The 16402-nt window shown below is 50.8% G+C and overlaps 1 long non-coding RNA gene across 3 annotated transcripts; it reads right to left on the bottom strand.

Moving 5' to 3' along the window:
- Positions 1-248: 248 nt before the first annotated feature.
- On the bottom strand, positions 249-15922 carry LOC309443727. Of its 3 annotated transcripts, XR_014184850.1 has the most exons (7): positions 15691-15922; positions 6353-6563; positions 5690-5828; positions 4800-4891; positions 3233-3376; positions 2110-2228; positions 249-1990 (listed from the first exon to the last, which is right to left on the bottom strand). It is a non-coding gene; the product is annotated as an uncharacterized lncRNA (long non-coding RNA). The 3 variants fall into 3 exon arrangements; XR_014184851.1 differs by lacking the exon at positions 2110-2228 and having other exon boundaries at positions 250-1990; XR_014184852.1 differs by lacking the exons at positions 2110-2228; positions 15691-15922 and adding an exon at positions 8842-8928 and having other exon boundaries at positions 250-1990.
- Positions 15923-16402: the final 480 nt, after the last annotated feature.

The following is a 16402-nucleotide window of genomic DNA, read 5'->3' as shown; positions in this document are numbered from 1 at the left end:
GTCAGCACCATCACCCCGACATACCCATGACACCATCTGCAAGGCCACAAATCGCTCCCCAGGGCTGGAGATGCAGCACTGGGAACCCAGGAGCACTCCAAGGAGCCCTGAACCCTCCAAAAGGGACCCGTCCCCAGGTGAGGCTGCAGCAGAGCAACCAGTGCCAGCAATGGGGACCTGGCCACTGGTCCCAACCAGAGCCAAACCTCCAAAGCATGACCTCCTGCAGTACTTTTTTTTTCAATTTTTTGTAGCATGGGGCCAGACTTATCAGCTTGCAGTTTATATGCAACTGCACTCCTTCAATGTCCTTTAAAGCACTTGCCTTCTGATACAGAAGGGAGACTTGAAATAAAAATTAAAAGGCAAACAAGCAGTGTCTCCACTTAAAAGCCCTTTAAAAGCTTGGAAATGATTAATGTGTTTAAACTATAAACTGTAGCTGTTTTAATAGGAGATAAATACGAGATCAAGACTTCTGACTACACAAACAGTGCGAAAGCATAAGTAAACAGCCGTGACAAGTTTAGCGCTCTCCTGGAGACAGAGTTCTGTGTCAGACTCATGTGCTCCCAGCCACTGCTGCAGGGTTTAAAGAGGAAACATTGAGCTGACACCAAAAAGAGCCATTTGCAATTAAGCTTTTCCTTAGCCAGCTGCACAGCGCAGGGTCAGAGCATCCTGCTCATCCCGTGTCTGGAAGAACAATCGATGGACAATGTGTGTGGCATCATCAGTGCGTTTATCTTCAGGCAGTTCCTCTCCCAGCTCCCCAGGATGGGAAAATGTTGCAAAACCAACATCAGTGGAATTTCTGCCTAAAGAGTCATTGCTGTCAATTGGCAGCTGCTTCTTGCAAATCCACCCAGGCAAACACGCCGCTCCAGATCTTGCCAGTGCTAATTCAGCTGGGTACAAAGCCAGGAGCGGGGTGACACAGGGCAGCCACCTCCGCCTGGTGTCTCCTGCCACCACAGTAGGGACGTTTGCCACCAGCTGTGAGCTGAGCCAAGCCGGGCACGGGGCTGGAGGTGACACAGGAGCCAGCAGCACAGCCCCTGTTTGATGGGAGCACCATGGCAGAGCTGCAACATGCAGATGTGTCACCACATTGTACAAAGCAGCTGCCAAGGCTGCTCATCACCATCACATCCCAACAGCAGCCCCAGGAGCCAGGGAAGGACTGACGGGTGGAGATGTGGCAGGAGGGACAGACAGAAGCCCCTGAGCCATGCCAGGAGCACAAACCCTTGTCCCCAGGAACAAAACACATTCCCAGTGGCACTGGTTCGTCTGTTTTTTGTTAAACAAATAGGCACCCGAGACAGAAAATCATGTGCATCTCCCCACAGCCCTGGTGGGACCCACCACCCTCCTCCCTGGCTTGGCCAGCAAGAAATCCTCCCTCCAGCGCTGGCAGATGGTGAAATACTCCATAAGAGGAAGAAGGAAAAGTAGCAATAACAAAGGCATTTCTGCCACGGATGAGTAAAGATCCTTGAATTCCCTCCAGGAAGAGACACCGTGTCCTCAGGCAGCTTCCAACACTCCACCAGACAGATGAACCCCGAGCCCGCTCCTAAGTCACCTGAATCGCATCAGCACCAGCTCCCTGTGTCCATCTCTTGTTGTAATTGAGAGCTGTGCCCTGGCAACTTCAGGATTCACCTTCCTGCCTTGCTCAGTGCCCTGGCAGAGAGATGTCACTTTGTCACCGGAGCTGCCGTGCAGAGCTGCTTACCCTCCTGGGAGCACCGTGGCGATCCTCGGTACCTTCTCACCACCACATTTCCCTTTGGGCCTCAAAATCAATTTTTCCCTTCAACAACTGAATTGCTCCTCATCCCGTTTCCCCCAGGAAAACCAGCGCCGCTCCATCCTCACGGCTGCCATCCCAGCCTCACCCTGGGCAGGTCCCAATGCACTGGGTTCAAACCTGTATTCCAGTTCTCCAGTTCGTTGTGTTTTTTCTTGGTGATCCAAGACAGCACTGCAGGGTCAAAGAAAAGGCAAGAAAGCATAAAGCTCATCGGATCTGATCACGGAAAATCTCCTTTATCAGCTTTCTCCTAAATATCAGGATGCAAAAGATGAAGATGGAGCCCATACTGGAAACACCAGCAGGATTTATTCCATGCAATACATCCCAAATGAGCCCAGCAGAATGTTCCTGAGAAGCAGAAAATATGTGCACACACACATGGATGCAGGGAAGGAGGTGGCAGTTCCTGGGTGCAAAGGAAAACCAACAAACCTCAGACAAGCCAAGTGATGCATCGGACTGTTCTGTGAGAGATTCATGTGGAGTTCAATGGGCCATTTAGCAGGTAACTGTCACTACAAACAACACAGATTATTCCGACAACAGGAGACAAGCCAGGGTAATGCTGCTCATAATCTGTGTGTTCAAACACTTTGACAGCTAGATAAATAGACTATTTAATTAAACCAACAAGTCATCGTTTATTTTCACATCACAATAGGTTAAATGACTTTTTATTCCCATTTTCCATATCAACAGAGCAGACTTTTTGGTAATAAAAGCTAAACTCTAATTAACAGCTGGTGTGGTTGTACTTGGCAGCATTGTGAGTAATTCAGTACAAAGCAAACACATTTACTATAAATGGCTTTTGATTGCAGAGACCAAGGTAATGGATGTTTTTCGATCGGGTGCCAGCTACCGCCTGGTTATTGTTGGGGAGGCTGTGACAGGATGGAGGATGATGTGAGAGTGGGCACCTCTCCATATAACATACATAATATACATTATCCAGTGGCCAGGACTGCATCCCCTGGGATGCTCCCGTTGGCTTTCTGCAGCCAGGGCAGCCGTGCTGCTGCTGCTGCTACAAATCCACAAATGCCACTTAGGGATGGGATATAAAATCTGCCCAGCTCATCATTTCCTATCATAACCTCTTTATTTTTTTTTCCTTTCCTCTCCCTTTAAATCAGCGCTGCTTTAATAAGCGCCTGACTGCTGGTAGTGCCAGCGAGGAAGGGGCTGGTGCTGTCAGCACAGGAAAATAAACGGGGTGTCAGCAGCTCCAGCTGCCAGCAGCGAGATTTGCAGCGCTCCCCCTCCCTCCAATCCCCCCAGCCCCGAGGTTTATCTAGGCACACCTCCCCTCTTTTAATGTTTTTCATTATTTATGCAGAAATATTGACAACGGCATGAAGTCTCCGGTCATAAAAATTATTTAAAATCAATCTCTTGTGCATCACTTACTGATTTCCCATTTAAATGCTCTCTCTGGTGATTTAAACCTCACGGCCTCATCCCGGCCCCACATTGATTTGCTGTGGGGATGGAGCATTCCTGGCAGGAGGGATGGGGACCACTGGATTTGTCCCCTCTTGGGTGGCAGCTTCCCTATAAAATGCAAGCAGATTTTTCTCAAATTGAAAACAGAGGGGAGGTTTAATCCTGAGATGTCATAACAACACTTTGACCTTCAAGCTGAGGTGCAGGAGAGGTGGGTGCTGCCCCGGGAGCTCCATGTGCTCTGGGACAGGGGGTTTGCGTCACATCCAAAGCAGCTGCTGCACCATTTGGGCTGGGAAAACGGGTTTGGGGGTGGATTTAATACAGTACTGGGGAGCCAGGGCTGGTGTTTTACCATCCCCCTTATCCAAAAAACACTTCCCCAGTGCGGTCAGTTGCGCGAGGGAAACTGGGAGCTGAGAAAAACAACAGCATTGAGTTAATAAGCATTTGGCTGGATGTAAAATTGTGACCCAATGGAAAGAACCAGCCTCTGTCTCTGACCCCAGCAGGAGCAGAGTGGCTGGCGGCCCCACTGGCTCGGGGGGACACAGGTGTGTGAAATCACCCTGGAACAAGGCAGAAGCCTCTGGAAGCTGCTCCCAAGGGCATGAGATGATGGGGAATCCAGGCGCAGCCCAGGAGCACTCGATTTCTACATCCAGCCATGTTTAAGTATCACCCAAAGAACAGGAGGGCTCAGTCTGCAGCAGGGTCTCACCCAGATCCTGTGCCAGGCTGATCCCCCTTTACACAAACACATTGCTCAGCCCATCAACATCATCATCCCATCATCATCATCAGCCCATCACTTTCAGGTGCACCGAGGGGACTCAGGTGGTGTCACACCGGGACCTCCTGCATTACCAGGGTCCCTCTGGCCTCTGGAAAGCACCCAGCGTGCAGGGACTCGGCATGGTACACAAGGATTTCAGCTCAAGCAAATCCTCTCTTTGAAAGCAAGAAAATACACAGCATTTTCCTTTGTTTTTAAATGGAAAAAGCGTAACCTGATTATTTTGAGCGAGGCTGGTCACAGTAACTGAATAGAGCAAAACCCACAGTCTCCAAACCCAAAACACACTCGCTCCTGTCATTCTGCCTCCCTGAGCAAACCCCGGAGCAAGCAGCCCAGCCCCAGATGAACCCCCTTTACCCTCCTTTGTGTTTTGACCAGGTCTGGTTTTCCTGGAAGAAAAAAAGCCAAAACCAACCAAACAAACAAAAAACCAAAACCAACCAACAAACAAAAAACCACACAAAAACCAAAAACGAAGCAGGCAAATGGCCACCTAAAGGAAACCCAGCCCCGCTCCCCAGCCCCAGTGCTTGCTCCTGTCGTGCTGGGGGCTGGAGGACTCCAGAAGCCCTGCATGGATCCATGTGGTGTTTGGGCTCATTTGACACCTCTTGGTTTTGCTCTCGAGCTCTTTCCTTCTGCTGTTGGTGCATTAGAGACATGTCCCACCTGCACCCTTCACCTTGGGATCGCCCAGGGGACACGTCCCCCCACTAACAACAGAAAAGTCACCTTGATATTAACTGGAAGCCCCAGGGGACTGCGATGTGTGGAAGCAGATGCCTGGTGTGTGCACAGAGAGCTCTCAGTGCGGGAGCAGGAACCTTTACAGGGAAAAGGACAAAGAAAGCAAAGCAAGCGGGGGTTTGTGAAGCCGACATTACCAGCCCATCTTCCATGGAAAGCACAGAAACAGCAGCAGCCTCAGCTTGGTCTTCCGGGTGCATTAGGATAAACCTGCATGGCTTTGTTAGGCTTATTTTAATTTCTAGCATATCTTTGAAGGGAGAATGGGGGACCATTCCCCTGCCCCCACAATAATGATGGATGTTTGAAGTCCTGGTACCAGCTTGTTTTGCTTGTGCCACACAGAAGGGGGTTGCAGGGGAAGCCCTTGCCCAGCACTTGCTCCCCAGCCTGGCAGGACATGGTGCTGAGCAGCATCACTGCAGCCAGGGGAGAGACGGGACAGAGGGGTTCGGCTCTGCTGTCCCCCGTGAACAGCAGAAGTCATTCTGGATGCCATATTTGAACCTTTCATGAGCTTATGCACATCTCTCATAGGCAAGGTGCTTTTGAGCAGAGCATCTTTCTCCCCATTCCCTCCCCAGCAATAGGTCAGCCCATTGAAATAACCAGTTATTTTAATTTTGAATAACCAGTTATTTTGATTTTGAGCTATGCACATGGGCTGGCAAGCCTGGCTCGGCAAGGGAGAATAACCACTGGGCTCCAGTTTGCAAGAGGCACGGCCCTGCATACAGACCCATGCTGACCACATCTCCGGGCTGGACAGGCTGTTTTTTCTTCTGCCATCCCCACCAAAACATGAGCTACCGGAGCCCAGCACGATTCAAGACAATGGGGCACAGATTTTTGCAAAGCCTCAGACAAAATGTTACCTGGTCATAAAGCTCCCGTTTCCAACACTAACGTGGAAGTAGTGGGGTGCAGCACACAGGACATGGCTCGCTGGGTCGTACAGGATGGAGCTGCTCCCATGGGGATAACTCAGCAGCCACTGGTACCCTATAGCCCTATCTGTAAAATAACCGCCGTACGTACCCATACGATACCTGCCGTACGTACAGCGCAGGCTGCAGCTGCACGGAGATCAGAGAGTGGCTTTAAGCAAAGCAAGAACCCAACAGACAGCAGCAGCATCAACCCTCAGTGTCCCCAGGCAGGGACAGGGACCCGTGGAGGAAAAGCTGGTGCCCTGGGACGGAGACAAACAGCCACTTGGTTTTTTCTGCTTCACTCTCCAGTCTCTCGCAAGCCACTGGTCCAGTATCTGCTGACCTTGGAGGCTGCACAAAGAGGGGATATAATTGTGCACGGATGGTGTGGATTCCCCTCTTCCTGCTAAAGAAGCTGTTATTTCTCTTGTCATTGTTCATCTGGTTTTGAAAACCTGCCAGGACAGAAAGGTTTTGCATTCAGGGCAGATTACCCAACCCAAACCAACACAAAGCGATGCTTTTCGAGGCACATCCGCTCAGCTGATGGGGAAAAGCAAGTTCAACAATGAGAGTCAACCCAGGGAGCAAAAAAAAAACCATCACCTGCATTTACTTTGCATGACCTCCAGCTCCGACTGTCGCTGGTGTGGAATAAATCCAGAGGGGAGAGAAAAAACACTTGTGTCCTAAAGCAAACAGCAAGGACAAGCTTGATGAGAGTATTTAAGCTGTTATTAGAGAGCGCTTGATTGCAAACCTTGTCGGAGCCCCGTGGAGCATGTGATGTTTGGTTTAGCAGCACTTAGCGGCTGTCCTGGGAAGGAAGAGAACAAAGTGTCGGTGTTAGAAAGTCAATATTGTCACAGGGAGGCGGGGGACAAAGGGCCACCGAGCCGCTGCTTGATGAAATCGCTCCTTGGGTTTATACAGCTTAGCTGAAGTTTATATTATTTCCCCCGAATTACTTTTCCAGATGTGGATGACATAAAAGATTAAGATCATAGACCCAACATGATTATTTCCACTGATGAGATTAATGTGTGGGTTTGGGGCTTTTTTTTTTTTTTTTTTAATCTTAACTAGAAGATGGATTTTTGGATTGGAACAAAAGTGTGTTTTCAAATGGTTTCACATCTCCAAAGCGGCAGCTCCGCTGCAGGTGGGACCTGCTCTCCTCCCCGCTCCCCTTTCTCCCCAATCCCAATAAATTATCCTTTAAACTGAGCTTTATCCTGTTTATTGTTGCCCGGAGGTGAATTTTTGATTTAATAATCTTAAAGGTCTTTTCCAACCTAAATGATTCTATGAATTGAAAAGAAAGGCCACAAACCCCATTGGTATTTTCTTGAGTAGTTGGACTCTAAATAGAAAAATAAAAATACTCTTTTTGCACATGGGTCATCGAAGCATTAAAGCTTCTAATTGCCCATATTACTCACTCCCCGGGGCACACACCCCTGGGCTGCTGGTCCACAGAATTTTAGCACTTGCTTTTTGTTGTCAAATTTTTGGTGGCCTTTGCCAGAAACACGGGATTGCAGTTTAAATAAATAAATAGACACTCACAGAAACATTCATGCCAATAAAATGGGTTGTTTCCCTTATGAAAATAATTCCTTATAAAGTCATAGCACAGCCCATATTTCCTTCTTCCTTCGCAAGAACTGCTGGGGCAGAGACTTTCCAGTTTTACGTGTTTAAATTCTGCCCCGATGCCGCAATCTCAGATTTGTGCTTTCGGGGGGAGGATTAACTTTATCCTTATTGCTGCCATTAACCTCCGCCCATGAGGACACTGGAGGTAAATCAGTAACTTCATTTCTTCATTAACAAGAAAATATACAATACTGTCACCAACACACACAAAAAAGTTATTTTCTTTCCATATGTCAGAGTAAACACTTTTTTCTTTAGCTACACCGGCTTTTTTTTTTTTAAAGGAACTTCCCCAGTTTGCAAATTTTCACATTTTTATGAGGCCATGCATCAATCAGAGGTTTGACCTCCACTCCAGAGACACATTTTCTAATCCATAACTTATTTTTTCTCTTTATAAAACCCGAGATGCCAAACTCAGCCCTTGAGAGGAAGGTGGAAATCCAGGTTTGAATCCTCATTCCAGATTTTACACCTCTGGAAACACCATCAGCTAAATGCTGCTTTTCCACTTAAACACCAAGAAAAATCTAAATATCCATAAGCTTCATTCAGAATAACACGATGGCTTTTGTGAACCCTGCCATGTCTGGGGGATGGGAGGAATCAACCCGACATCCCCAGCCCCTATGAACAGCAGCAGGGGAACCACAGCCCAAGAAGAAAGGACCATTTACTCTTTTTCTGGGTTTTGCTGCATTTTCCTACCAAGTCGGCTCCGCAAACAGCAGCTCTGCCTTGTTTATAAAGGCGGTGTTGACATTCTGTTTGGAACGGTAATGTCAATTTGATAAAGTTAATTACTTATTATTTGGAATCTCATTTGCACTGAAGGTTGGATTGATTTAAAAAAGCAGAATTTGTGTTTAAACGAGGTGCCGGAGCAGCTGGGGGTGCCTGGCGACGGGAGCCCCAACACGTGCTGGGTACGGCGGGGGCTCCAGCCCCACGGTCACAGGGTTCATTATCACAACAGATCAAAGTATCAACGTACCAGAGCTCAGAACGCCCCATGCAATAATGCATTTGCATAGTCCAAGCTCAAGTAAATATTTACTTTGTCTTATTTTTCAATTGAATTTCTTGGAGCAGCTGAGGAATTGTGCTTTGGAACTTTGCTCTGGTTTCAACTCAACAGCAAAAGACTCTTTCTGCTCATACTAATTTTAGTATTGGTATTATTCTACAATACTTCTAATATTGTAACTTCTTTTTTTTTCATTGGTTCATTCCAATGGCGTTTCTTCTAAGCCTCAGGAACCCAAACCCAAAACAGAAATCCTGCCCTGCCAGCTGCACTCCTTGATTTTCAGCCACTTATCATCCCTCCAGCCAACAGCCCTGAGAACATTCAAAACACTTGATCTTATATCACACAAAGAAATAAAACCCCAGATCTGCTGCCACTCATAAAGAGCCAAACCACACACACTCACCTTCCTCTCTCTACAAACAAAACCACATTTCCTAGTGAACAAATGTTCTTCCTAAACCCTCCGTATTGCTCCAATACCATTCCCAAAGTCCACAGTGCGTCTGACAAAACGCTCCTTAACGCCCATCTCTCCTTACAGGCTGCCTGGGAATAACTTGGGGGATTTCCAGCTGGAGGATACTAAAACAAAAACAGAGCAGCAAAGCGCCAAAATTATCATTAAATAGCAGATATCTCTTCAAAACTCACCGGCATCATGGCAGGACCCAACCAAGCCACCCATCCCCTGGGCTCTTGTTTGGCCAGGAGAAGGTGGGTGCTCTACACATCCGCCCTTCTCCACAGCATCTCCAGCATCCTCGTTAACCACTCCCAGTATTTTCCTCACCATCCTTCCAAGGCTGCATCCGCCGGTGTGGGGGTCCCAGAGGCATTTTGGGGTAGGCAGAGTTAGGGGTGGCAGCAGTAGAGCTGGTGACAACACAACTGAGCACCATCTGCCACCCCGTCCTGGTTGTGCGTGGACCAGTGGCCCCGTGGGACCCACAGCACCAGTGGGACAGGGAGGCAGCCCCACAGAGGCTGGGACAAACCCCACAGCTGCTGGTGTAAATCCCTTCAGACCTCAAGCCCAGCAGAGGCTGCACAACCAGACTTGGAGCAGTGCAAGGAAAAGGCTCCTCCAAGCCCCAGCAGTTCACAAATGGTCTCGGAAACAATTTGAAGTCAAGCAGAAGGGTTGGTTCACTTCAAAACACAGCAGGATACAGGATTTACTAGGCAAAGCTGATGTTACTTACTGTACGCGTTCTCTGGAAAGGTTAGAGCTCTGCAAGCCAATGCAGGTTTAGGGACTTCGCCGTGACCCGCTGCTTCACATGCTCGTTTAATTTAATTTCTCTGGCTTTTGTCTGCAGAACACCTTCTACCCCTTTCAACAGTAAAGAGCCAAAATCCCAAAGCTAATATTTATGCCTTAGATCTCCTTGATGATGCAATCTAGTAACAAATCACTACTTAAATAATCCAGCCATTTAATCATCCAGAAATGTGTAGAAATAAGAGGATTAGCCTTCCATCCTAGGGAATTGTATTTTACAGGCTCTAGGTTTTTTTTTCCTAATAAAACAACAAGAGCAGCTCATGGTATTTTAAAAACAAATCCAACTATCCAAAACTCCAGAGCAACCAAGCTGTGGGGCAGAAGGCTTCTGCACTACCAGCTGGAATCACAGAATCACAGAATGTTAGGGACTGGAAGGGTCCTCAAAAGATTAGAACTCCTAATTAAAGAATTTTCATCTGAACCACAGGTTAAATGATGCGTTTAACCCTTGCATGTCGAGTTTCAGGGAGTCAATGTGAATTCTTTGCAGGGGCAGAACGGGAATCAGCCCCTGCTGTTCCCTGGGAGCTGGTGTGGGGTGATCCTGCTGTGCCAGCACCAGCCCTGTACCTGGACACCGGCTCTGGCCAAAGGACAAACATCTTTCCTAGAAAAAACAACTATTGCTCCCCACCAGCACCCTTCCATTCATCTTTTTATAGGTGCTTCATCCACAAAGCTGACTATAATCAGAGACAACATGATTTTAGTATGTGGGTGGATTATTTTTAACAGCATCTGAACTTGACATAAATCAAGGCAGACATCGGAGACAAACACTATTTCTGGGAAGCACAGAGCAGCTCGTTGGAAAAGACTGTTATTTATACGGCGTCCAGGCTGCCAGAGCAGGTCCTGCCTGCGGAAGGATTGCCGCCAGCACCACAAACACCTGCCCTGTCCTGTGGCCGCAGACGCTGCAGAGCTCTCCCAGACACCAGTCGTTTTTCCTCCCCAGCAAGAGAAGCGCTTTTGCCTGGAGCAGTGAGGATCAAGGTGATTTTCATCACGCACAAGCCCTTGGATGCTGCTCCCAGCATTGTCCTCACATGACACCACCCGGCTCTGCCAACATAGGCTGTGCCACATGTCAGAGAGAATGGGCCAAAGCACAGATGTTAGAATCACAAAATCATTTTGGTTGGAAAAGAGCCTCAAGATCAAGTCCACCCATTCCCCAGCCCCTGGCACTACCCCATGTCCCTGAGAACCTCATCTCCATGTCCATTCAACCCCTCCAGGGATGGTGACTCCACCACTGCCCTGGGCAGCCTGTTCCAATGCCCAACAGCCCTTTGGGGAAGAAATTGTTCCCCAGATCCAACCTCAACCTCCCCTGGTGCAACTTGAGGCCGTTTCCTCTCATCCTGGTGCTTGTTCCTGGGGAGCAGAGCCCGACCCCCCCAGCTCCAACCTCCTTTCAGGCAGTTCAGAGATCAGAAGGTCTCCCCTCAGCTCCTGTTCTCCAGGCTGAACCCCCCAGGTCCCTCAGCCACTCCCATCACACTTGTGCTCCAGCCCCTTCCCCAGCTCCGTTCCCTTTTCTCAACTTTTTGAAGCACCTCAAGGTGTGTCTTGGCGTGAGGGGCCCAAAACTGACCCCAGGATTTGAGGTTTGGCCTCTCCAGTGCCCAGCACAGGGACGGTCACTGCTCTGGGCGTGCTGGCCACACCAGTGCTGGTACCAGCCAGGATGCTGGTGGCCTCTTGGCCACCTGGGCACACTTCTGCAACAACTTTGAAGCAAGAGTTGACTTCCACCTCAGACATCCTCTGTTACCCCCAGATAGTGAGTTTTTTTGGCTGTGCCTTTGATCCCTCTCTGAAAACAGCTTCCACTAGCCCAGCCGGGCGGCTCTGCAGACTGACAGTCCCAGTGGAGCTGAGAACAGCTGCCGCACTCAGGTCAGGGCTGGAGCATGTCAGCACGCAAGTGTGAAGCACACACAGGAGCTGCCAGGTCCAAAAGCAACCCGGCTCCTCCGTATCAGCGCTTTCCTCCCTGGCAGCCTGCCTGACACACAGCCCGGCTCCGCCAGAACACTTTGCACAGCAGCAGAGTGCAGCCACCTTTTACATTTTTTTGCAAAGCACTTGGCAGGAAGAGCAGGAAGAGCAGGCAGGCCGGCAGGGTAGCCTGTAAAACCCTGTTAACTTCCCTGGGAAGAGCTCAGCTAATCCCACAGGCTCTGGTACTTCCATCCTTATGGTGATTCACTGCCACAGAGGGGCAGAGCACAACCTGGAAGAAGATTGGTGTCCTGAACTTTCTTACCCTATCTCAACCCATTTTTGACAGCAGACTTTGGCACAGCCCCAGTTTGAGAACAGTCTCACTCCAGCTCCCTGAGTATACAATTTCAGGGTTGAGCCTGCATGTTATTCTTCTGCTTTTCATTACTCAGCAGAGGCTGCAGCCAATTAATGCCAAGAACATCCAAGCAACAGAGTCCAGAGCCTTCACCTTTTGCCAGTAGGAAACTCTGACGATTCAGAACTGGCAGGGGGATCGGGCAGCGTTAGCTGCAGACTTCAGCCTGTTGTGGTAGGAATTTCTTACCTCAAAAGGTAAACATGAATTCCGTTGTGCCTTCCTGACAAACTGGCTGGCTTGCCAAGGAACTAAAGGACAAGTAAACCGATGGGGATTCTTCTCTGACAAAGCAGGGCATCCGCTGTTCGTCAGCTCCCTTCCAGAAGCAGCAGCTGACTGGAAGTGCTGAAATTCCGCAGGCTTACAGCTAGCTGGACCAGAAATCACCGAAACAAGCCTCAGAACAACAGCACCGCAGAGCTGCTGTCACCAGTGGGCTACAAGCCTTTGCAAAACAGCATGATGTACCACACTGGGGTATGGTGTGATGTTGTTGGCCAACAGGACTGGCAGAAGCAAGGACCTGCAATGAAGAAAAGCACTAATCACATAAATTATCATGCCTTTGGTTGCTGTTTCCATGTGCTGCCAAGCTCTCCTCAGCAACGGGTTGAAGCATCCCAACGGGGAGGTGAGTGGGCCAAGCACAGAGCAAACAGCCCGAGCAAACATTCCTGCTGCTGACTGTGAGCCGCCCTTGGTTCAGAGCCCTTCCTCTAGAAATCACTCTGTTATTGGGCGATAACAAATTGAGGGCTAAACCCCTCAAAGCTTGCTTGCTAGAAACTTGAAATCTGGGCTACTCCATAGGGCTATTTCCTTAACCGCTCTTGGGAAGCCTTAGCTGCAATCACTGCAAAGCTCAAAGGAAAAATAAAGGTATACACGATCTGCAAAGGAAAAAAAAAAAAAGACTGAATTTCCAAATATTAATTTTTTTCCCCCAAAGCCCACTTGTTTCAAAAAGGCTTTTCCCACCTCCTGACAGCAGACTGGTGGGAGCCAGCTCTGGTCAACATCCTTGTTCAGCTATTTCACAGTGGAGCGTTGGTACGGGCAACCTTCCTACTGCGTGCTGCTGTTTGTTTTAATGCTTCCCACTGAATGTCAACGGAGACTAAAGAATGACAAGAACACAAAGAGCCCCACAATAAATGCCAGGCCTTGTTAGCTGAGTAAATTGTGTGCTTAGCTGAGTCTTAGAGGAATCTTTGCAGAGTAAACACTGTCAGTGCTATGTGCGAGAGTAAATATGTGAAGAAGATGCAAAGACATGAAGAATGACTTCAGAGGAATGCGATGGAGCGGCTCTGAAGGCAGCTCTGCTGATGGAGCAGCTTTGCTATACCTGGCCTAGGAGACTGAACCTGACAGGCATGCTGAGCTCCTCCCATCTTCTCCTCCCTCAAGGGAATGGGCTCCATGAGATTTGGCCAGAACCTCATGCAAGGTCTGCTTCTTCTCAAACATCAACACGGGGCAGCTCATAAAGCTTATTGTCACTTGTTAGGTTTCAATCTTTAAAGTTATCCATGCTGCCAATCACAAGAGGTAATAATAGAATCATTTTGCTTGGAAAACACCTTTAAAAACATCGAGTCCAGTTGTAAACCCAGCATGGCCAAGTCACACCAAGAAAGACCTGGAGGTGCTGGAACGAGTTCAGAGAAGGGAACGGAGCTGGGGAAGGGGCTGGAGCACAAGTGTGATGGGAGCAGTTAAGGGACCTGGGGGGTTCAGCCTGGAGAACAGGAGCTGAGGGGAGACCTTCTGATCTCTGAACTGCCTGAAAGGAGCTTGGAGCCAGGGGGGTCGGGCTCTGCTCCCCAGGAACAAGCACCAGGACCAGAGGAAACAGCCTCAAGTTGCGCCAGGGGAGGTTGAGGTTGGATCTTGGGAACAACTTCTTCCCCAAAGGGCTGTCGGGCATGGGAACAGGCTGCCCAGGGCAGTGGTGGAGTCACCATCCCTGGAGGGGTTGAACAGACGTGGAGATGAGGTTCTCAGGGACGTGGGGCAGTGCCAGGGGTGGGGAATAGTTGGACTTGATGAGCTGGAGGGGCTTTTCCAACCAAAATGACTCTGTGATTCTAAAGAACTCATTTCTCATGCAAAACCCCTCCCCTGTGGCACAGAGGTGTTTCACAGTGCCAAGTCAGGGCTCTGCAGGACACAGGATGGCAGCCCCAGCCACATGGGGGTTCTGTCTGTTCCCCCGGCACATTCCGTGTGCCAGGACCGCAGCACAGAGCTGCACGTCCCATTGCACTTTGGAAAGGAAGATCTCTGCGCTCTGGCGGCACAGTGATAAAAGCCACGGAAATAAAGCGCTTGGTGTTTATCGAGTCTGCCTTACGGAGCAATCGAGGGGGCACGTGAACATGGATGACGCTGGTGACACAGATGTCCTTCCCATCAGTTTGGACCCATAGACAAGACTCCCTGTCAAAGGCAGGAGCACGGGCTCTCCCAGGGGCTCCCTAACTAAGGTTTCCGCCTTGAAAGTGCCATTATTTAGGGGATTAAAACCTCAAATAATTGTGCGATGCAGCCTTACGCTAAACCCAAGTGCCTGACCGAGGTGGGACAGAGAGACCAGTTTGCCTGCATTTTACATTCAGCTATTTTTAATCGTTACCCGGAAAGAGTTATTCCAGAAGAACTCTCCATGGGACATTCTTCCAAAACAGCTTCTTTTTGGGTCCAGCTCCAGCGTGTAGGTAAGTCCTGGGAAATAAATTCCCAGGGGAGAGCAGAGCTCCCGCCTGTGCAGGCGATGCGGTTGCTGGCGGGACGGGAGGCACCGACCTCCCTCCTGCACCGTCACCTCCATCCCCTGCTCCCACCTCGGCTCCTTCTCAGACCTCGTCAAACACCAACAGAGGACGAAACACCCGCACCCACGAGGATTTCCTCACAAGCGCGCTTAGTGCCGAGTGCTTAACGCGGGTGTGAAGCTGCCCGTGCGCAGCCGGGCTGTTTGGAAAAGGGGTTTGACACCTTATCGAGGGTGACAGCTGAGAAATTCACGGCTGCCACATCCAGGTGTCCTCTCCCGGGGGTCTCTGGAGGCAGGACACGGGGTGGGACTGATGGCGGAGCCACCACCTCCGAACCTCTCACCCGCAGAGAAGAATGTTTTTCTTTTCAGGAGTGAGCAGGATGGGGGTGTCTGGGGGGAATAAAACGTCAGCTGAGCAAGAAGCAGGGTCTGTAGAGAGGTCAGCGCTGCCGGGTGAAAGGCGGGATTTAGAGCAGCTGAGCTGGTAACGCGTGTAGGGCCAAAGCTGTGCGATTTTAAAGCATTTCCAGAGCTAGACCTGGCTCACCCACAACAGCGCTGAGCTCCGGTTCCTGCCCTGTTTCCTCTGCTGCTGCATCTGGATTTCACAAGGAGCCGCAGGGGGAGCTCGGCCGGGGGCTCCAGCGATGGAACCGGCACCTTGGATTTACCCAATACCCGCGGGAGGTACAGCAAAGATTCGATGTGATCGCGCTTCTTGTTAATCATACGGGTGTGTAATTTGTTTTGTGTCTAATTACCTCTAAAAAGGTATAATTGGGGCACTTTTGAGTCGCCCCGCACTCACCCCCACGGGATCCTTCAGGCTGGGGTTGGACGGCTTCTTGGGCACCGGTCTGCGCGGAGTCCCGGCCCTACCCGAAGAAGGTGTGAGGGGCGGCCCCGCCGGGCCGGGCCGCAACGACCGAGACGGCGCCGGGACCCCGCGGCCGCCAGGGTGGGTGGGACTGACGCCGCCCTCACGCCGCCGTGCCCGCGAGGTCGCGCTGTCCGCATGGAGGCGGCTGGCTGCTCGCGCGGTGCTGTGGTCCAAATGTAACCAATCGGCGCGCACGGCCGCGCCCCCGTGCGTCAGCGCGCAGCGCGTGGTTACGTCACGGCGACACCGTCCACCCGCCCCTCCCCGAGACGCCGTGCCGCGATCGTTGCCATGGCGACACCAACGGGCGCGGCCCAGAGCGCGGGCGCCCCCTGCTGGGCCTGGTGGGGCCGCCCGGGACAAGGAGTCAGCGGCGGGGTCCGGGAGCCGCGGAGCCCAGTGGGACCCGGGCCCGGAGGGAGGGCCCGGGAGCTCCGAGGCCTCGGTGAGGCCTGTGGCGATCCCCGGGGCCGGGGCCGGGCCCAGAGCTGGGCCTGCAGGCCGGAGCCAGGCTCTGCTGTGCCGAGGCCTCCGGGTGCCCCGCGGGGAGCGGCTCCGCCGGCCCCACCATGCACTGGAGCAGGGACAGAGACAAGATGTCGCTGGAGTTCACGGCCCAGGCTCTGGGAGCCGCTCCCGG

Source organism: Streptopelia decaocto (genome assembly GCF_964273445.1).
Source record: "Streptopelia decaocto genome assembly, chromosome: 9".
Classification (NCBI taxonomy): domain Eukaryota; kingdom Metazoa; phylum Chordata; class Aves; order Columbiformes; family Columbidae; genus Streptopelia; species Streptopelia decaocto.
The sequence above is the reverse complement of the archived record's forward strand: the minus strand, read 5'-3'. Positions and strand labels throughout refer to the sequence as shown.